Genomic DNA, 22,738 nt, shown 5'->3' with positions numbered 1-22,738 from the left:
TATGGGTCCAGCTTTCATAAGTTGACTCCATTTTTGTTCCTGTAGATGCTGTATTATGAACTCAGGTTTAATTTCTGAAAAGACATTTTATACAAACCAAGAGATACCAAAAAATGATTATAAAATTAATGGAAGAAAAGTAAAAACAAATACATAGTTTACAGACATGCAGTATAGCCACCTGACATGCTACAAAAGCTACATTATGTTTGTTTGTTTGTTTGTTTGTTTTTTAGTATAGACCGGACAAGCTGAGACTTCTTAAAATATTTATTCAGTGAGTATTTATTGAGCACCTACTTCATGTTGGGCACTGGTATAGGCACTTAGGATACATTAGAGAGCAAAAATGACATCTCTCTCTTGAGACTCTTTTCATAATCCAATGCTCTTGCTTTCAATAAAGCATTCATTGCTAACTCCTGTAAAAAAAAAAAAAAAAAAACTACATATCTGCTCTGTAACCAGAAGTATGTCCTTCTTTCCTTAAGAATGCAGTATTGCTAGTGTGCTGGCTTTCTTAAAAGTCTTGTTTCATCAGTTTTAAATATAAATTGCAAATACCTGCCTTCCCTTTTAGTTATCCAAACAAAATTTTCTGAAAATGACTTGGCTACTTCTATAGCCATGTTTCAAGCTTTCCCTTAAATGTTGGTGCTAGGCCAACAATTTCTTTTTTGCAAGTAATCAAGCCATTCATTCCTTTGTGTCAAGCACCTTTCCTAAAATTTATTGTTTGGTTTAGACTTTAAATTTTATCAGCATATGTATTCTCTGAGCAGGCATTCACAGAGTTGCACGTGTTCCCACCTCATCATTCAGCCAGTGCTTTTTCATGCCACCATTGATTGAATTGATTTCACATTTTTTTCTTCAAACATTTTTCCCTTGTTCTAACAAATTATACTCAGACCCAAAGGAGACAATTTTAACTTGGAATTTAGTTCATTCAGCTTTATTCCAGCCTTTGTATCTGAAGTGAGCTTTTTCTTCACTTTTGTGTGATTTGCCATTCAGTGCATCATATCTCCTTTTCTAAGACATGAAGTAGAGTAATTTTATTTTAAAAATTGAAGAAAGTACAGAAGAAGTGAAGAGCAGTATCAAAAAACATACCCGCACTAAGTGCAATCGCACACCCAGCCAGCTGACTCACTACTGCTGGCAGTCTGCCCCTCAGTGCCTGCACTGGATCTGCTGAGGCATCCGCAAGAAATAGGGTCTGACAGGCAGCTTGCATGCAGTGCCATTGGCATTCATAAACTGCACTGGGGGTGTGCAGAATGAGAGGTTGTATGCTAGTGCTCTCATAATTCCAGGGACATCTATATTTAAAATAAAATGCTAGTTTCAACAGTGGTATTAACTGCTGTAAGAAATGAAAGGCAGAAGAAACACAAAGGTGAAATAAAGAGAAGCCCACAGCGATGTTTTGGAAGTGAGGTTTTTATATCTCTGACCTGAATGGCTGACTGCTTGCATATCTTTCTCATCAATTGTACATAATTACCAAGGATCATCAGTAGTAGGTCTCTAAAACGTAAATGAGACTAAAGTGATAATAAAAGAACACAGCTGGAAACACACCAACTTGAAATCATTTAGACAAGCTGTCCTATAAATCTAAGAGTGGTTACTACAGACTATTTTCACTATTTTTGAAATGCATTTGGAACTTCTTTTAACCATGAGTGATTCAGGTTTATAAAAGGGATATGTCAGTTTAAAGCATATTACTATATTTATTTTTATAAGTATTAGGTTTATGGATTGCACTTAGAGGCAGCAAGTTTCACATGTTTTACAAATTACTCATAGTAGTAAAGGCTAGTACTTTGGTTTTTATCTTTTATCTTTTTTTCTATTTCTTAAAAATGCCCAAATCTCCCAGAAGTTAGAGTCATTTGGCAATGCATACTGCATAACTAGAATTCATCAAGATACTTCCAGTTGTTGTTGTTGTTATTATTAAGTGTTTTAAAATACTAGCATTAGTTTGCAAATAGATATCCAGAAACTTTCAAGATGATTGAAGTTTGAGCCTACTATCATTATCTCATCCCACACAGAGCTTATTCATCTTTCCGGGGAGGTGCCAGGATATTAGAAATGCATAAGTTCTCAAGGAAAAATGCTGACATGAGCTAAGTACATTTTAGGAATTTACTAAAAGATCAGAAAGCTTATACAATTTAATAAATTAAATTCAATCTGGTTGAAAATAAAAGAAACCTCTGTATGGTAATACAACCTTTCCTAAAGCCTCAATACAAATCACAGTACTATTTTCATAAAAATGTATAGAATTAGTTTGAAATTTTTTTAATGGTGGAAACAATCTAAGAAATAATTCCCCAGATTCCAGAAACATAGAAACATTTATGATTAAGTATAAATTAGAAGTACTTATGTTAATAATATTTTGCCATGTATCCTTTAGGTTAGGTCAACCTACCTAATCATTCCCTTTCCAAATGTGACCCCAAAGGACCAATTTCAAATGATACATGGTATTCAAAGCCATAATGTAAGGTCTGTTCCCTTCATTGATTTGCTTCTAAGCAAGTTACATGAATCCTCTCATTAATCTTCAGAACAATCTTCACAACCTTTGTTCCTATTTTACATGTAAAGGAACTGAGTCTCAAAGAGACTGAGCAACTGGCCTCCAGTTCACACAGCTAGGAAGCAAAAGAAATTCCAGATTCTGGACCAGGTAATGACATTTTAAAGGATGCATGTTCAGCCACTGGGCATATTGTCTACTAAGCAAGGATGGAGATTTGACACCAGATATGGCAAATGCCCAAACCCAGGTTCTTATATGATTCCAAGTCCATACTGAAAGGCACAAACAATCTCAGCCTTTTAGTGACTATATCTCCAAGGCCAACATTCTTTGATCAACTAATCAAAATACCCCATTCAAATACCCCATTCTTCTAGACAGAAGTGACAATTCTCACTTATCCTTATAATATGCAAAGTAAGCTTGAAATTTTCTTTCTCAAATTCTATGTTTAAAATAGAACTTTTTCATAAGTCTTTATGCATATAGCAATCAAAAATTGAAAGAAACATCTGAAATGTAAGAATTTCATTTAAGTAATGTATTAATGATCCAGTAAATTATAATCAAACCTTTATTTTAATTTAGATCTATCAAAGTCTTTTGATTTACATACTAACCAATTAGCTTGGATCTTGGTTACTAAATTATCCTTTATGTAAGGCCAACTTACCCATGCAGAGCATGTGCAGTCCCTGTAGCCCACAGAACATTGTGGGGTCCACGAAAATGGTTCGTTTTAAAATCAGAAGAAAAGTAGAAACATTTCATGTTCAAAATTATATTCATCTTTATACACACATAAATATAAAATATAATTTTTAATACTTTGTATAGAGAAAGGGGTCCACAAAGCCGAAGTGCCTAAGATCCATGCAAGTCTTGCAACAGCCCTACCTTTACAAGTGATTTTATTGCTTCCAAGTGTGTTGAGGTGAGTCTCCTAGACAGATAATGAGGTACAGATGTGTTGTTACCTTAGCTCTCAGCTGCCCCAGCGACTCTGAGATTATCTTTGGGTGGTATTAGGTTCCCAGCTTGCCTGATGCTCCAGTTGCTACGAACTTGTTTGACATTGATTTACATCTGTGCAGAGACATTCTTCTCAAAGACTTGATCCTGTGTAAAGTGTCTTCTAAATTTGTTCTGTCCAATATGATAGGCACTAGCTAAATGTGACTATTTACACTTAATTAAAATTAAGTATATTACAAAAATTCAGTTCCTCTGTCACACTAGCCACATTTCAAACACTCAATAACTACCTATGGCTAGTGACTACTGCAATGGGAAATACAGATTAATGAATATCTCTAGCCTCCTAGAAAGTTCAGTTTGACAGTGCTTTTCTAAAGGCTTTCACATCAGCTTCTTTCTCTGTCTTGTCTCAAGATAGTGTTAAGGTTTTCCAATGTAACAGAGAATACTGGGGATTCATTCTTCACTGCAAAGAATGCCACTGAAATTCAAATGACAACAGTCCTGTAGATATTTCATGTTACCTTTTAATTAAAATAATAGAGAAAATTGATATTATGGCTCCAAATTATGATGTGGTAACACCCTTGTTAGAGCCATAAAGTTGGAAGGCAAGAAAATCCCATGCAGAACTACAAATAAAAGCGCATAGTCCACCAAAATGTATGGTGCCATTATTCACATCAGGCCATCCATTGCATCCATTTCTCAGAGATTCTCAGAACAGCCACATCCCTTCTTTCAAATTTCTTAGAAAATGACTGGGCCCACACCATTATATTGTCATTTGAAATCCCATCTTTTCTCCTCCTCAGATGGTACACTGCTTTGTCAAGTCAAACAACCCATTTATTTTTCATGGATGTGGCTGGAATAAACGTTCATCCCATGTAGGTAGAAGAGAGAATACACATAAGTTACTCAATCTTGCTGAGCCTCAGGTTTAACCTTCTCCAGGACAATCAAAATTTACATTGTTAAGTTGCATCAATCATAATTCTTGTATGTTATTCTAATAAGGCTCTGTTCTGTCTCCTTTGTCCCTTTTGAGATACATCACCTCTCTTTCTGTTGTATGGATATAGAAAATATGTGCCAAGTCTAACCATTTTAATTAAAAATATGGGCTATTCTTTTTTTAATATTGTGTAGAGTTTTAATACCCCCAAATAAAAAGTAAATATGTTCTGTTTCCCCAAAAGATACAACAGAATAATTTAGAATATGTTATTGAAATAAACATTTCAAGAGAAATATTGTAGTATTGTAGGCTGAATAATAGTCTTCCAAGAATATCCACATCCTAATCTCTGAAAGCTGTGAATGTGTTACCTTATGTGGCAAAAAGGACTTTAAGAAAGTGATTAAGTTAGAGACTTTCAGATGGGTAAACCCAATGCAATCACAGGGGTCTTTGTAGGATGGGGGCAAGCGGATAAGAGTGAGAGGGAGAGAGAGATTGAAAGATGTTACACTGCTGGCTTTGAAGATGGAGAATGGGGCTGCCAATCAAGAAATGCAAGGAGCCTCCAGAAGCTAGGAAGGGAAATGGATTCTTCCCTAGAGCCTCTAAAATGGAGGAAGCCCTGCCGACAACTTGAATTTATCTCACTGAAACTGGTTTTGGCCTTCTGACCTCTAGAACTATAAGATAATACACTGCTGTTGTTTTACACCTCTCAGTTTGTGGTCACTTGTTACAACATCAGTAGGAAACTAATTCATGCAGTTAATCTTGAGCTAAATCATTTAATTGTTGGTAAAGCATGAGAGCTAGTATCAGAGACATTCATGAAGGAAATTTCAGTGTTGCCATTTAATCTGTATAATCTTAGCTAAGTAATTTATTCTCTATGAACCTTATATTTTCTCGTTCATGAAATAAGTATGGTAATAGCTACTACCAAAAGTTGTTATAAATATTTTGGTCTGGAGGCACCAACCTCTCCTCTCTAATGTTCTGCCTAATAGCTTATACACAAAAGGATCTGTAACCAAGTAAGTAATAAACTGCAAGTACATGTTCAAGTTCAGAATATTAATTATCTCTGCTTTCTGCAGATATGAAACTGTGGAACGTGACAGAGGCAGCTAGTTACCTTTTAGCTTACAGTTCTATACTTTCCACTGTATAATTTCCTCCATTTCAGTGCTGTTCTAATTTTGGTCCACAGGTTGTTGCTGGTCAGAAAACTGTTACTGATCTCCAATGAGGGAAATACAAAAATTAAGGATAAAGTTCTGTATGTTGTAGTTGTAATGATGAAATATATTTTGTTCCTCGGGCATTAACATCTGTAAACAAAATATTCAATTCCGTATTTTCATTTTCAATCCCACAGCTACCAACTAGAGCTGATGCACAGCTTGGTTTTGAAAATCAGTTCACTTTGGCTTATCTGAAGTCTTAAATCATCAAATTTCTGAACAAAGCTCCAGCCATGAATAGGAAAGGAAATATTTAATCTGCAGATAAAATCCAGATTCCATATCTACTTTGACTCAAGAGCAGGACTTAAAACCTGCCACACAGCTCTAGCATAGTTTAATTCTGGAGGAAAACCCCCTTATGTTCCAAGTCTACTCCCTAATGCTGTATTCTGTGATTCTGCAACCATTCACAATTAAACAAGATGGCATAATTGTTATCTAATGGTGATCTGAAGTTAAGAGTGTCTCAGAATTACTTCCAAGAATGATGGTTAGGTAGAAGAGCATTATAACCAGGTTATTAGGTCTTCTCAATGTACTACAAAAGACATGATGAAGCACATGCTTCACACTGTCTGCTTACTTAAAACAAGTAGTAGTGTGAGTGAATACATGGCCTAACTCACAATCTCACCTTCATAATTTTTTAACTGTTATTAACTGAAGTCCATACCTTATTCATAATTCCTTAGTTTTTATCTAATGTACATTTTCTTTCCTTTTTTTTTGCACAGATTCTGTGAAATTTTATTTTTTGAATTGCAAGTATCTGGAAAACAGATGCAGATTTTTTAATGAATTTTTTTTCTTTATTTATTATAAATTGGGATACATGTGCAGAATGTGCAGGTTTGTTCCATAGGTATACATGGCCATCATGGTTTGCTGCACCTATTGACCCATCCTCTAAGTTCCCTCCCCTTTCCCCTAATCCCCCAAATGTCCTGGTGTGTGTTGTTCCCCTCTCTGTGTCTACATGTTCTCAATGTTCAACTCCCACTTATGAGTAAGAACATATAGTGTGTGGTTTTCTGTTCCTGTGTTAGTTTGCTAAAGATGATGGCTTCCAGCTTCATCCATATCCCTGCAAAGGACATGATCTCATTCCTTTTATCCCTTTTTATTTTCATTCCTTTTTAGGGTTGCATAGTCTAATGTCCATTTTCTGTTGCAGGAGTCTATCCAAAATATCATATTGCATTGGTTATCATGTCTTCTTTTTTTTGCCTTTTAATCACACTTTGGAAGAATCCTTTTTTGTTTTTTAATTTCAGAGCAAAACGGTTATTTATCCCTTTATTTATATGTCAGTCACCTATGTTTATTTTTTATTTCCATGGGGTTTTGGGGAACAGGTGGTATTTGGTTACATGTGTAAGTTCTTTAATGATGATTTGTGAGATTTTGGTGCACCCATCACTGAAGGAGACGTCTCTCAAGTTTCAGCTATCGCTAAGTCTCACATTTCAAGTGAGCTTTTGCAGCAGAGATAGTAATGCAAACTTCATTCCACGTGTTCTCTACATTTCTTTCCTTATTGCATTTAGGCAGGACCACATGACTTGTTCTGGTCGATGCACTGTTAGCAGAGAATGGCCAAATAGTAATGAGCAGGTGTGAACCTTCTTCTCATTCATAGGAAGCATAGAGACCAACTGTTGAGATGGCTGAGCCATACGGTCAAAGAGATTAGGCCTCTGAGTCACCACCTGAGATGGGAGCACTGAATAACTATTTGGTCTACCATCTGTATGGGGAAATGAATATATTTCAGGTGTTAAACCCTGCAATTATGTTTGCTTGGTACTGAAGAATAAGCCTATCCTACTCTGTCTGTGACATCATTAAATTGTCAAGTAAAATAGTTGTGAAAGTCATAAATAAAATGGGAAAATATACCCAGTGAAAATTCCAAAGTCTCAGAATCATGTAAATCATTTATGTTTTATTTTATTTATCCATCACAAAACACAATTTTATTTTCTAAGTAAAAAATGGTAAAATCGCACCAAAAAATGTCTTGAGGTTTCCCAAACATCAAAAAGATTAAATAACATTTCAAAAAGTTAACTGCAAATGAATGTTAAGTACACTGCACTCTGCACTTAGCTTCTCCTTTAAAGAGAGTTTAAACCTTAAATGTAAAGGTGTTGACAAAATGCATTTTAAAAGATTAGAACATAAATTGGAAACAAATGGAGATTGTAAGGATAATGATAAAACTCATGAGAATTGGCACACAAATACATTTTTAACCGTGTCACATATCACTACTTTGGAAAGTCTCTCTTTTCTTATTTTTCATATTTGACATGTGAATTGGCAAGCAAATATACCTAGATGTCAGAGATACTTAAAAAGTGTTTTCTCTTGTAAAAAAAATCTGCTGAAAATGTGTAGACTTTAAAACTGTTTATACCTGTTGTTCCTGATTTTTAAAATGTAAGTATATTAATGAATTATTTAGGGGAAAATGTTATTTTTATCACAATGACAGTATAGTTTAGTCATAAGCGGGTCACAAAAAGCATACCTGTTTTACTCAAGATATCATGTCCCAGATCTTTGATCCTTGGTTCTATTCCAGCATAATATTTTTAAAGCCAGAAAGCAGACCCTAAAGCCTGGAGCAAGGGAAATAAAATTTCAAAATAAAAACAAGAAATATCTAATAGTATTCAAGGCTGCCTAGCCACATTTAATAATCTATTGTATAAATAAAACTTTATTGACACTCACTATGAGACAGTTGGGCCCTTGTACCTTCTCTATTGGATTTAATTGATAATATAAGATTCCTACCTACTTCTGAGGATGTCTTCAGGATTATTAGGTAATAGACAGAATGAGCACCATATGCCAGCAATGTAAGAAGAAATGAAAGTGTGTGTTTGACAATTTATAAACAATAAGCAGTGAAAAAGAAAGGAGGCAACATATGAGGAAGATCAAGATTAGTACAAAGATAAAGAGAGAGAAAGAGCAGTGTAATGAGGGAAGGATAAGTAATGAAGTTTAAATAGACTCATTCCTGCTTATCAAAGTGAAAGGGCTGAGTCAGACCTTAGAGCAGTTGTTTTAAATCCAGGAAGTCCTGAAGGAGCATCCACTGGAGATTCAGGGGACAGTAAAACCTCCAAATCTGAAGGTAAAATACTGAGTGTATGTGTGTATTTTTCTAGAGAGGGGAATGTAGTTTTAATGAATTTTTTTCAAAGTTTAACTGGGAAATTGGTTGTGGTCTGATGTCAGTCTCAAAAAAAAAAAAAAAGGCTCAGATGAAGTATAATAAGGTGGAAAGCTCATCTGAATGTGGCTGATTCTCCAGAGCCAGTAGAAATCAGTGCAAGGTCAGCTGCACTGGCAGAGAGGAGTGAGGCCCTCCAACCAATCCCTCACCAGATAAAATCCCAGCTGTCTTTCAAGGCCCAAATCAAATAGCACTATCTCTTCACAAATGCCCTGTAGGAGTTCACAGTCTACTGGTAGAAAGAAATATGCAAAGAAAATAACCAAATCAATGTTGATAAATAATAATGAATTTGTCCAAAAGAAAGGGTTACCAGAGGAATTAGAAACCTCATGCACTGTTTGTTGGAATCTAAAATTGCACATCTTCTTTGAAAGCCAGTATGGTAGTTTCTTAAAAAATTAAATTTGGAATTGCCCATGATCCAGTAACTACACTTCTAAGTATATAGAAAAAAAAAAAAAAAAACCTGAAAGTAAGGTCTAAAAGAAATTTTTGTACGATCATGTTCATAACAGAATTATACACAACAGCCAAAAGGTGGGTAAACAAAACGTGGTAGATATGCTCATCCTTAAAAAGGGAGGAAATTGTGGCACATACTACCACAAAGATAAACCTTGAGGACATTATGCTAAGTGAAATAAGCCAGTCACAAAAGACACACACCATATGATGCCACTTAAACGAGGTATTTAGAGTACTCAAAATCTATACAGACAAAAGGAAGAATGCTGGTTACCAAGGACTGGGAGATAAGGGGTAGGAATGGGAAGTTATTGTTTAATGGGTATAGAGTTTCCATTTTGTAAGATGAGAGTTCTGGAGATTGGTTGCAGACTATTGGCTATTAATTATGTGAATACATTTAATACTACTAAACTATACACTTAATGATTAATATGGATTTCCATCTGAGGTACCGGGATCATCTCACTAGAGAGCGCCAGATAGTGGGCGCAGGTCAGCGGGTGCGCGCACCGTGCGCGAGCGGAAGAAGGGCGAGGCATTGAAGAAGCACAAGGGGTCAGGCAGTTCCCTTTCCTGGTCAAAGAAAGTGGTGACAGACGGCACCTGGAAAATCGGGTCACTCCCACCTGAATACTGCGCTTTTCCAACGAGCTTAAAAAACGGCGCACCAGGAGATTATATCCCGCACCTGGCTCAGAGGGTCCTACGCCCATGGAGTCTCGCTGATGGCTAGCACAGCAGTCTGAAATCAAACTGCAAGGCAGCAGCAAGGCTGGGGGAGGGGCGCCCGCCATTGCCCAGGCTTGCTTAGGTAAACAAAGCGGCCAGGAAGCTCGAACTGGGTGGAGCCCACCACAGCTCAAGGAGGCATGCCTGCCTCTGTAGGCTCCACCTCCGGGGGCAGGGCACAGACAAACAAAAAGAAAACAGTAACCTCTGCAGACATAAATGTCCCTGTCTGACAGCTTTGAAGAGAGCAGTGGTTCTCCCAGCACGCAGCTAGAGATCTGAGAACAGGCAGACTGCCTCCTCAAGTGGGTCCCTGACCCCTGACCCCCGAGCAGCCTAACTGGGAGGCACCCCCCAGCAGGGGCAGACTGACACCTCACACAGACATGCAGCTGAGGGTCCTGTCTGTTAGAAGGAAAACTAACAAACAGAAAGGACATCCACACCAAAAACCCATCTGTACATCACCATCATCAAAGACCAAAAGTAGATAAAACCACACAGATGGGGAAAAAACAGAGCAGAAAAACTGGAAACTCTAAAAAGCAGAGCGCCTCTCCTCCTCCAAAGGAACGCAGTTCCTCACCAGCAACGGAACAGAGCTGGACGGAGAATGACTTTGACGAGCTGAGAGAAGAAGGCTTCAGAAGATCAAATTATTCTGAGCTATGGGAGGATATTCAAACCAAAGGCAAACAAGTTGAAAACTTTGAAAAAAATTTAGAAGAATGTATAACTAGAATAACCAATACAGAGAAGTGCTTAAAGGAACTGATGGAGCTGAAAACCAAGTCTCAAGAACTACGTGAAGAATGCAGAAGCCTCAGAAGCCGATGCGATCAAATGGAAGAAAGGGTATCAGCGATGGAAAATGAAATGAATGAAATGAAGCAAGAAGGGAAGTTTAGAGAAAAAAGAATAAAAAGAAACGAGCAAAGCCGCCAAGAAATATGGGACTATGTGAAAAGACCAAATCTACGTCTGACTGGTGTACCTGAAAGTGACGGGGAGAATGGAACCAAGTTGGAAAACACTCTGCAGGATATTATCCAGGAGAACTTCCCCAATCTAGCAAGGCAGGCCAACATTCAGATTCAGGAAATACAAAGAACGCCACAAAGATACTCCTCGAGAAGAACAACTCCAAGACACATAATTGTAAGATTCACCAAAGTTGAAATGAAGGAAAAAATGTTAAGGGCAGCCAGAGAGAAAGGTCGGGTTACCCTCAAAGAGAAGCCCATCAGACTAACAGCAGATCTCTCGGCAGAAACTCTACAAGCCAGAAGAGAGTGGGGGCCAATATTCAACATTCTTAAAGAAAAGAATTTTCAACCCAGAATTTCATATCCAGCCAAACTAAGCTTCATAAGTGAAGGAGAAATAAAATCCTCTACAGACAAGCAAATGCTGAGAGATTTTGTCACCACCAGGCCAGCCCTAAAAGAGCTCCTGAAGGAAGCACTAAACATGGAAAGGCACAACAAGTACCAGCCACTGCAAAATCATGCCAAAATGTAAACACCATCAAGACTAGGAAGAGACTGCATCAACTAACGAGCAAAATAACCAGCTAACATCATAATGATAGGATCAAATTCACACATAACAATATTAACTTTAAATGTAAATGGACTAAATGCTCCAATCAAAAGACACAGACTGGCAAATTGGATAAAGAGTCAAGACCCATCAGTGTGCTGTATTCAGGAAACCCATCTCACGTGCAGAGACACACATAGGCTCAAAATAAAAGGATGGAGGAAGATCTACCAAGCAAATGGAAAGCAAAAAAAGGCAGGGGTTGCAATCCTAGTCTCTGATAAAACAGACTTTAAACCAACAAAGATCAAAAGAGACAAAGAAGGCCATTACATAATGCTAAAAGGATCAATTCAACAAGAAGAGCTAACTATCCTAAATATATATGCACCCAATACAGGAGCACCCAGATTCATAAAGCAAGTACTGAGTGACCTACAAAGAGACTTAGACTCCCACACATTAATAATGGGAGACTTTAACACCCCACTGTCAACATTAGACAGATCAACGAGACAGAAAGTCAACAAGGATACCCAGGAATTGAACTCAGCTCTCCACCAAGTGGACCTAATAGACATCTACAGAACTCTCCACCCCAAATCAACAGAATATACATTCTTTTCAGCACCACACCACACCTATTCCAAAATTGACCACATACTTGGAAGTAAAGCTCTCCTCAGCAAATGTAAAAGAACAGAAATTGTAACAAACTATCTCTCAGATCACAGTGCAATCAAGCTAGAACTCAGGATTAAGACTCTTACTCAAAACTGCTCAACTACATGGAAACTGAACAACCTGCTCCTGAATGACTACTGGGTGCGTAACGAAATGAAGGCAGAAATAAAGATGTTCTTTGAAACCAACGAGAACCAAGATACAACATACCAGAATCTCTGGGATGCATTCAAAGCAGTGTGTAGAGGGAAATTTATAGCACTAAATGCCCACAAGAGAAAGCAGGAAAGATCCAAAATTGACACCCTAACATCACAATTAAAAGAACTAGAAAAGCAAGAGCAAACACATTCAAAAGCTAGCAGAAGGCAAGAAATAACTAAAATCAGAGCAGAACTGAAGGAAATAGAGACACAAAAAACTCTTCAAAAAATTAATGAATCCAGGAGCTGGTTCTTTGAAAGGATCAACAAAATTGATAGACCGCTAGCAAGACTAATAAAGAAAAAAAGAGAGAAGAATCAAATAGATGCAATAAAAAATGATAAAGGGGATATCACCACCAATCCCACAGAAATACAAACTACCATCAGAGAATATTATAAACACCTCTATGCAAATAAACTAGAAAATCCAGAAGAAATGGATAAATTCCTCGACACATACACTCTCCCAAGACTAAACCAGGAAGAAGTTGAATCTCTGAATAGACAAATAACAGGAGCTGAAATTGTGGCAATAATCAATAGCTTACCAACCAAAAAGAGTCCAGGACCAGATGGATTCACAGCCGAATTCTACCAGATGTACAAGGAGGAACTGGTACCGTTCCTTCTGAAACTATTCCAATCAATAGAAAAAGAGGGAATCCTCCCTAACTCATTTTATGAGGCCAGCATCATCCTGATACCAAAGCTGGGCAGAGACACAACCAAAAAAGAGAATTTTAGACCAATATCCTTGATGAACATTGATGCAAAGATCCTCAATAAAATACTGGCAAACAGAATCCAGCAGCACATCAAAAAGCTTATCCACCATGATCAAGTGGGCTTCATCCCTGGGATGCAAGGCTGGTTCAATATACGCAAATCAATAAATGTAATCCAGCATATAAACGGAACCAAAGACAAAAACCACATGATTATCTCAATAGATGCAGAAAAGGCCTTTGACAAAATTCAACAACGCTTCATGCTAAAAACTCTCAATAAATTAGGTATTGATGGGATGTATCTCAAAATAATAAGAGCTATCTATGACAAACCCACAGCCAATATCATACTGAATGGGCAAAACCTGGAAGCATTCCCTTTGAAAACTGGCACAAGACAGGGATGCCCTCTCTCACCACTCCTATTCAACATAGTGTTGGAAGTTCTGGCCAGGGCAATTAGGCAGGAGAACGAAATAAAGGGTATTCAATTAGGAAAAGAGGAAGTCAAATTGTCCCTGTTTGCAGGTGACATGATTGTATATCTAGAAAACCCCACTGTCTCAGCCCGAAATCTGCTTAAGCTGATAAGCAACTTCAGCAAAGTCTCAGGATACAAAATCAATTACAAAAATCACAAGCATTCTTATATACCAACAATAGACAAACAGAGAGCCAAATCGTGAGTGAACTCCCATTCACAATTGCTTCAAAGAGAATAAAATACCTAGGAATCCAACTTACAAGGGACGCGAAGGACCTCTTCAAGGAGAACTACAAACCACTGCTCAATGAAATAGAAGAGGATACAAAGAAATGGAAGAACATTCCATGCTCATGGGTAGGAAGAATCAATATCGTGAAAATGGCCATCCTGCCCAAGGTAATTTACAGATTCAATGCCATCCCCATCAAGCTACCAATGACTTTCTTCACAGAATTGGAAAAAACTACTTTAAAGTTCATATGGAACCAAAAAAGAGCCCGCATTGCCAAGTCAATCCTAAGCCAAAAGAACAAAGCTGGAGGCAGAACAAAGCTGGAGGCATCACACTACCTGACTTCAAACTATACTACAAGGCTACAGTAACCAAAACAGCATGGTACTGGTACCAAAACAGAGATATAGATCAGTGGAACAGAACAGAGCCCTCAGAAATAACGCCACATATCTACAACTATCTGATCTTTGACAAACCTGAGAAAAACAAGCAATGGGGAAAGGATTCCCTATTTAATAAATGGTGCTGGGAAAACTGGCTAGCCATATGTAGAAAGCTGAAACTGGATCCCTTCCTTATACCTTATACAAAAATCAATGCAGGATGGATTAAAAACTTAAACGTTAGACCTAAAACCATAAAAACCCTAGAAGAAAACCTAGGCATTACCATTCAGGACATAGGCATGGGCAAGGACTTCATGTCTAAAACACCAAAAGCAATGGCAACAAAAGCCAGAATTGACAAATGGGATCTAATTAAGCTAAAGAGCTTCTGCACAGCAGAAGAAACCACCATCAGAGTGAACAGGCAACCTACAAAATGGGAGAAAATTTTCGCAACCTACTCATCTGACAAAGGGTTAATATCCAGAATCTACAATGAACTCAAACAAATTTACAAGAAAAAAACAAACAACCCCATCAATAAGTGGGCGAAGGACATGAACAGACACTTCTCAAAAGAAGACATTGATGCAGCCAAAAAACACATGAAAAAATGCTCACCATCACTGGCCATCAGAGAAATGCAAATCAAAACCACAGTGAGATACCATCTCACACCAGTTAGAATGGCAATCATTAAAAAAATCAGGAAACAACAGGTGCTGGAGAGGATGTGGAGAAATAGGAACACTTTTACACTGTTGGTGGGACTGTAAACTAGTTCAACCATTGTGGAAGTCAGTGTGGCGATTCCTCAGGGATCTAGAACTAGAAATACCATTTGACCCAGCCATCCCATTACTGGGTATATACCCAAAGGACTGTAAATCATGCTGCTATAAAGACACATGCACACGTATGTTTATTGTGGCATTATTCACAACAGCAAAGACTTGGAACCAACCCAAATGTCCAACAATGATAGACTGGATTAAGAAAATGTGGCACATATACAACATGGAATACTATGCAGCCATAAAAAATGATGAGTTCATGGCCTTTGTAGGGACATGGATGAAATTGGAAATCATCATTCTCAGTAAACTATCGCAAGAACAAAAAACCAAACACTGCATATTCTCACTCATAGGTGGGAATTGAACAATGAGAACACATGGACACAGGAAGGGGAACATCACACTCTAGGGACTGTTGTGGGGTTGGGGGAGGGGGGAGGGATAGCACTGGGAGATATACCTAAAGTATAATAATAATAAATAAATAAATAAATAAAAAGAAAAAAATAATTTAATTAAAAAAATTATTAAGATAGTACATTTTATGTTATCTATATTTTATCAAGATTAATTTTCAAAATGTTATTTTAAAGAAATGGATTACTTTAATATCTTGACCTACAGAGGTGTTCATGACGTATTAAGTAAGAAAAGCAGATTACAAAATGATATTTCACAATACAATTTTTGAAAAACAAGCAAATATGAATTGATATTTTTAATGGATTTATACAAATTTATATAATTACAAAGAAAAGTATATTATAATACACATCAAGCTATTAACAGGTTATTTCGAGCAGGTGTGGCAGTTGATTAACTTTCTCTTTTACATCTCTATATTTTTTCACTTCAACAATGAGAATGTGTGCTTCAATAATTAAAAATTAACAAAGAAAAATGGCAATATGGTAAGAACTCAAACATATATAGATATCAAAGTCTATGTGCATGAAGGCAGGACCAAATTTCTGGGCCTGGAGTGTCTCTGAAAGGCCTCACAGCCAGGATCACACGGGAGCTGGATCTTAAACTCTGAGTGGCTAAAGGGGATGGCCCAGACCCAGAATAACCCCAAATCAGGAGGACATGCTTGATGGTATCTGACATTGTTGCTAAAGGAATCCCATGTATATCAATTGTACACTGTTCATCTCATGAAGTTTGTGAGCAATATCAGACTAATATTCAATAATGACTGACATTTTAATGGCAAATAACAGAATTAATAACTTTATACATTTAACTCTTAAGCCTGCTTTTCTCATTTAACAATATATTATGAACACTACAGGACAATGGCTGTAATTTTAACATATTCTTTTTCACAAATTCATAAATGTTTAGGAATATCACTCATAAATAAAAGGAAAATCAATGAGCTCAGCTTTCAATTGAAAAAAATTGAAAAGCAAAATTTAAGGAAAACAAGGGGAAAATAAATTTAAAATTAATAAATTGATTAAATTGGAGATGAGCGGCAAAATTAGTGTAGTAGAAGACTTTACAAAACTCTATATACAAACATTTAAAATTCAGGTAAAGTAAAATATTTTTAGAAACACATAAATTACGGAAATTGATCCCAGAAGATAGAGAAAACTGAAATAAATCAATTTCCATGAAGTAAATTGAGAAATGTAACAAAGTGAATAAAACTCATATGTCAAGTGCTCAGAAGTCACGAGAGTTATTAAAAATGGGGGCCAGGCACAGCAGCTCACATCTGTAATCCCTGAACTTTCGGAGGCAGAGATTGGAGGGTGGCTTGAGCCCAGGAGTTTGAGGTTGCAGTGAGCGATGATTGTGTCACTGCACTCCAGTCTGGATGACAGAGCAAGACCCTGTCTCTGAAAGCAATAAATAAATATAATAACAAAAATGAGAAGAGGAGGAATGACATCAGCAATATGGCTGACTACAGCTGCCTAGCATTTGCCTCCCCAACAACAAACAAATAAAAGACCAAAGCAATTAATAAACAGCTAAAATTTGACTAGAGTGTTGAAGGGAAAGTGCTGGAGTGTAGTGGGGGAGTGGAGACACACCTGTGGTGGCTGGAAGTCTAGGAGGCAGTGTGGAGATCTCTGGCTTCTGCAACCCCATCCGCTGACCTAGATACATCTGTCTGGAGTCAGGAGGAATTTCCCATTGTAGGGGAAAAGGTAAACAGAAGATTCCCACCAGCCACTATTGCCACCATAAACATCTACAGTCTTTGCAAAAGGAGAATCCCATAGTCTTCACAAGTTCTGAGCCCTGTTTGGAGAGTTGCTGGAAACTCGTGCAGCTGCTTTGGCCCAGATTAGGAGCACAGGGTATCCACTCCCCACACCTATCCTCAGTGAGCAAAGTTGCTGCAGCCCAGTGCAATCTTGAGACCAGAGCCACCTCTGGAGTGTGCCTTCCTCTGCGGTCAAAAGCCACTGCCCTTCTCCAGCACTGGGGCTCCATCTCCATTCCACCAAGCTCACATGCGTGGCTGAATGCCACAGCCCCAGGTGTGTGAATCCTGGACTCAGCTTCAGCTGTGACTCTGGTCCTGCACAGCAGGAAAGCCAGCCCCACTCCTCACCCACCCAATGCACTTCTAGCCAGAGGAACAGTCTGGCAGTCCCACCCTGATCAAACCGCTGCAAACCCTCCCCAAAGGGGGAGAGACACCTGAGCAATGCTATACCCTCAGGCCAGTAGAAGGGCTACATGCCAATACTCAGGACCTAAGAAACAGTCCTCAAGCACCTCTGCCCCCACAGATATGCCCACGCATGGGCCTGCAGAACAACTGTGTGTCTGCAATCAGGGAGTAAGAAACAGCCCTGCAGGCCATCCTTGACAGGGATGCCCAGAAGACTGACAAGCATCAAAGAGCCCATGTCCCAGACCTGAGCAACAGTTCTGTTTCTTAGTAGGCCACACTTGGCAGACACACCACTCAGGCCAGATGAGCAGCCTTGCGCCTTAATCCTGGGCCTGAAAAACAGCCCCATTGGCCCTTCCAGCAAATATGCCCCCAAGCCAGCCAAGAAGCCTCATTCTGGCATTCCAATCCTAAGAAGCAGCCCTGTGGGCTGCCCACAATATATACACCCTTAGGTCAGCTGAACAACCATGTGCCTATGCTCCAGGCCACAGTAATAGCCCTGTGGCCCCAACCTCACAAGCCAGACCCCATGTTGGCTAACCTATCATGTGCACACACATGCCGCTGACCTGAGAAATAACCCAGTGAGCCTACCCCCAGCAAGGCCATACCGCTACTGCCACAAACTCTCTCAGTCTATTCCACTAAGAAACTCTCAAATGCCGCTAATGTGTGTTACAGATTTAAACACACACACACACACACACACACGCACAGAGACTACACTACTGCATCCACCTGGAAGCAGAGCCAATGCATCCCACCAAATAGACACTCCAAGACCCATTCATATGAGTAAGACGATTCCCTATGAACTCCTCTCCATAAAATTGGAAGAGGGGACTTTTCCAACAGATGCATAGAAATTAATGTAGGACACCCTTAACATGAAAAATCAAGGAAACATGACACCTTCAAAGGAAAACACTAATTCTCTAGTAACAGACCTCAATCATAAAGCAGTATATGAAATGCCAGAAAAATAATTTAAGATGATAATCTTAAAGAAACTCAATGAGATATAAGAGAATACCGATAAACAATTCCATGAAATCAGGAAAACAATTCATGATTTGAATGAGAAATTAAAGACTTGCCATAAAAAAAACTCAACAGAAATCTTAGAGCTAAATAATTCAATGAATGAAATTAAAAAAAAATACAATCAAGGGACTCAACAACAGACTAGGGCAAGCAGAAGAAAAAATTGAAGTTGAAGATAAATCTTTTTCAGGTAAATAAAAGAAAAGGAAGAAAGAATACAAACGACCAAAGAAAACCTTCAGGATTTATGGGACATTATTAAGCAGACAAATGCACTATAGACCAAATAGCCCTAACATGCATTTATAGGATATTTCTTTCTTTTTTTTTTAACTTTTTTTTTTATTATTATACATTAAGTTTTAGGGTACATGTGCACAATGTGCAGGTTAGTTACATATGTATACATGTGCCATGCTGGTGTGCTGCACCCATTAACTTGTCATTTAGCATTAGGTATATCTCCTAATGCTATTCCCTCCCCCGACCCCCACCCCACAACAGTCCCCAGAGTGTGATGTTCCCCTTCCTGTGTCCATGTGTTCTCATGGTTCAGTTCCCATCTATGAGTGAGAACATGCGGTGTTTGGTTTTTTGTCCTTGCAATAGTTTACTGAGAATGATTTCCAATTTCATCCATGTCCCTACAAAGGACATGAACGCATCATTTTTTTATGGCTGCATAGTATTCCATGGTGTACATATGCCACATTTTCTTAATCCAGTCTATCATTGTTGGACATTTGGCTTGGTTCCAAGTCTTTGCTATTGTGAATAGTGCCGCAATAAACATATGCGTGCATGTGTCTTTATAGCAGCATGATTTATGGTCCTTTGGGTATATACCCAGTAATGGGATGGCTGGGTCAAATGGTATTTCTAGTTCTAGATCCCTGAGGAATTGCCACACTGACTTCCACAATGGTTGAACTAGTTTACAGTCCCACCAACAGTGTAAAAGTGTTCCTATTTCTCCACATCCTCTCCAGCACCTGTTGTTTCCTGACTTTTTAATGATTGCCATTCTAACTGGTGTGAGATGGTATCTCATTGTGGTTTTGATTTGCATTTCTCTGATGGCCAGTGATGATGAGCATTTTTTCATGTGTCTTTTGGCTGCATCAATGTCTTCTTTTGAGAAGTGTCTGTTCATATCCTTTGCCCACTTTTTGATGGGTTTGTTTTTTTCTTGTAAATTTGTTTGAGTTCATTGTAGATTCTGGATATTAGCCCTTTGTCAGATGTTTCACCCAACAGCTATGGAATACACATTCTTTTCATTAGCACGTGGAACATTCTTCAGAACTGACCACATGTTAGTACACCTAACAAGTCTCAAATGAAAGCTTTTCATCTAAGAATCAGAATAAGAGAAAAATGCCCCTTCTCACCGTTCTTATTAAACATAGTATCGGTAGTCCTTGTCAGAGAAGTTAAGCAAGATAATGAAATAAAGAGAATCCTTGTTAGAAAGGAGGAAGTCGAATTGTCCCTGTTAGAGATGATATAATTAATGATGCTACCAGAAAACACTTAAAACCCATAAAGTTGCACAATACAATATCAATATGCAAAAAAGTAACATTTCTATACACAAACAATAAACTAGCTAAGAAATAAATCAACAAAGGAATTCCATATACAATAACTATATAAAAATTAATACAATTAATACCTTAGAATAAATTTAACCAAGGAGCTGAAAGATCTCTACAAGGAAAACTATAAAACACTGATGAAAAGTATTGAGAAAAGATACAAATAGAAAGACAACCCATGCTTATAAGTCTGAAGAATTAATATTGTTAAAATAGCAATATTACCTAAAACAATATACAGATTCAATGTAATCCCTATCAAAATACAAACATTCTTCACAGAAATAGGGAGAAAAATCTTAAAAGTTTGTATGGAACCACAAAAAAAACCAAAAAACCCTGAAGAGCCAAAGTCCTGACCAAAAAGAACAAAGCTGGAGACATAACACTACTAGATTTCAAAATATACTACAAAGCTGTAGTAACAAAAACTGCCTGATACTAGGCTAAAAAGGGACAGATAGAGCAATGTCACCAAACTGAGAAACCAGAAATTAATCCATGTATTTATAGTCAGCTGATTTCTGATAAAAAAGTGCCAAGAACACTCATTGGGGAAATGGCAGTTTCTTCAATAAATGTTGCTGGAAGAACTGGATATCCATATGCTCAAGGATGAAACTTATTACTCACTCTACACAAAAATCAATTAAAAATGAAACAAAGACCTAAATGTAAGACCCAAAACTATAAAACTTCCAGAAGAAAACACAGGGGAAAAGCATCAGAACATTGGTCTGAGAAAAGGTTTTATAAATAAGAAGACCTCAAAATCAAAGGCAACAAAAACAAAAAGAACCAAATTGCAAAGTCTCTGCACAGCAAAGGAAAAAATCAACAGGATGAAAAGACAACCTGTGGAACTGGAGAAAATATTTGCAAACTACTCATGGAATAGGGGATTAATGTCCAGAATATACAATAATCAAATATTGCAACAGCAACAACAACTAAAAAATCTGATTAAAATGACTAAATGATCTAAACAAACATTTTTAAAAAGAAGGCATACAAATGGCCAATAAATATATTTTAAAATGCTCAACATCAGGGAAATGCAAATCAAAACCACAATGAAGTATCATCTCACACCACTTAGGATGGCTATTATCAAAAAGTAACAAATGCTTACAAAGATATGGAGTAAAAGAAACTCATACAGTGTGGATGGGAATGTAACTTAGTACAGCTGTTATGGAAAACAGTATGGGAGTTCCTCAAAAAAAAAAAAAAAAAAACTACAAATAGAACTATCATGTGATCCAGCAATCCCAATAATCCCAGTACTGGGCATTTATCCAGATGAAAGGAATCAGTGTATTGAAGAGACACCTGCATCCCATGTTTATGGCAGCACTATTCCAAATAGCCAAGATATGGAATCAGCCTAGCTGTCCAACAACAAATGAATGAATAAAGAAAATGTGGTATATATACACAATGAAATTCTATTCAGCTATTAAAAAAATGAAATCCTGTCATTCATGGCAACATGGATAGCATTATGTTAAGTGAAATAAACCAGGAATGGGAAGTTAAACACTGAATGTTCTCACTCATATGTGGAAACTAAGAAAAAAAAAGTTATCATAGATGTAAAAAGTATAATGGATGATAGTAAGGACTGGGAAGGGTAAGGAGAAAGGAGGATAGAAAGAGATATGTTAGAGATACAAAATTACAGCTAGACGCAATGAATAAATTCTAGTGTTCTACACCACAGTAGGATGACTATAGTTAATAATAATATATTATTTAATACATAGTTTCAAATAGCTCAAAGGAGGATACTGAGTGTTCCTAATACAAAGAAATAATAAATGTTTGAGATGATGGATATTCTGATTACCCTGATCTGATCCCTATATATTATATGTATCAAAACATCATTAAGTACTTCATGAATATGTACAATTATTGCTTGCCAATTAAAAAATTACAATAAAATGAAATAAATGGAAGGATGAGATTCATGTATAAACATAATTTACCAAGGATCCCAGTCTCTAGCATTTGAGTATTTTTTGGTTGTTTAGTGGCCATTGACATGGAGAAAGGCATTTGTAATCCTAATTATGTGTTTAGATAGAAAGGCAACAGAGAAAAGTATTCTTTCCTATTCTCAATCATCTATACCAACACTATTAGATATACTGAAAAAGTGTCTGACTAGCTGTCA

Source organism: Pongo abelii, chromosome 2, assembly GCF_028885655.2.
Source record: "Pongo abelii isolate AG06213 chromosome 2, NHGRI_mPonAbe1-v2.0_pri, whole genome shotgun sequence".
NCBI classification, from domain to species: domain Eukaryota; kingdom Metazoa; phylum Chordata; class Mammalia; order Primates; family Hominidae; genus Pongo; species Pongo abelii.
This window is presented reverse-complemented; position numbering follows the sequence as displayed.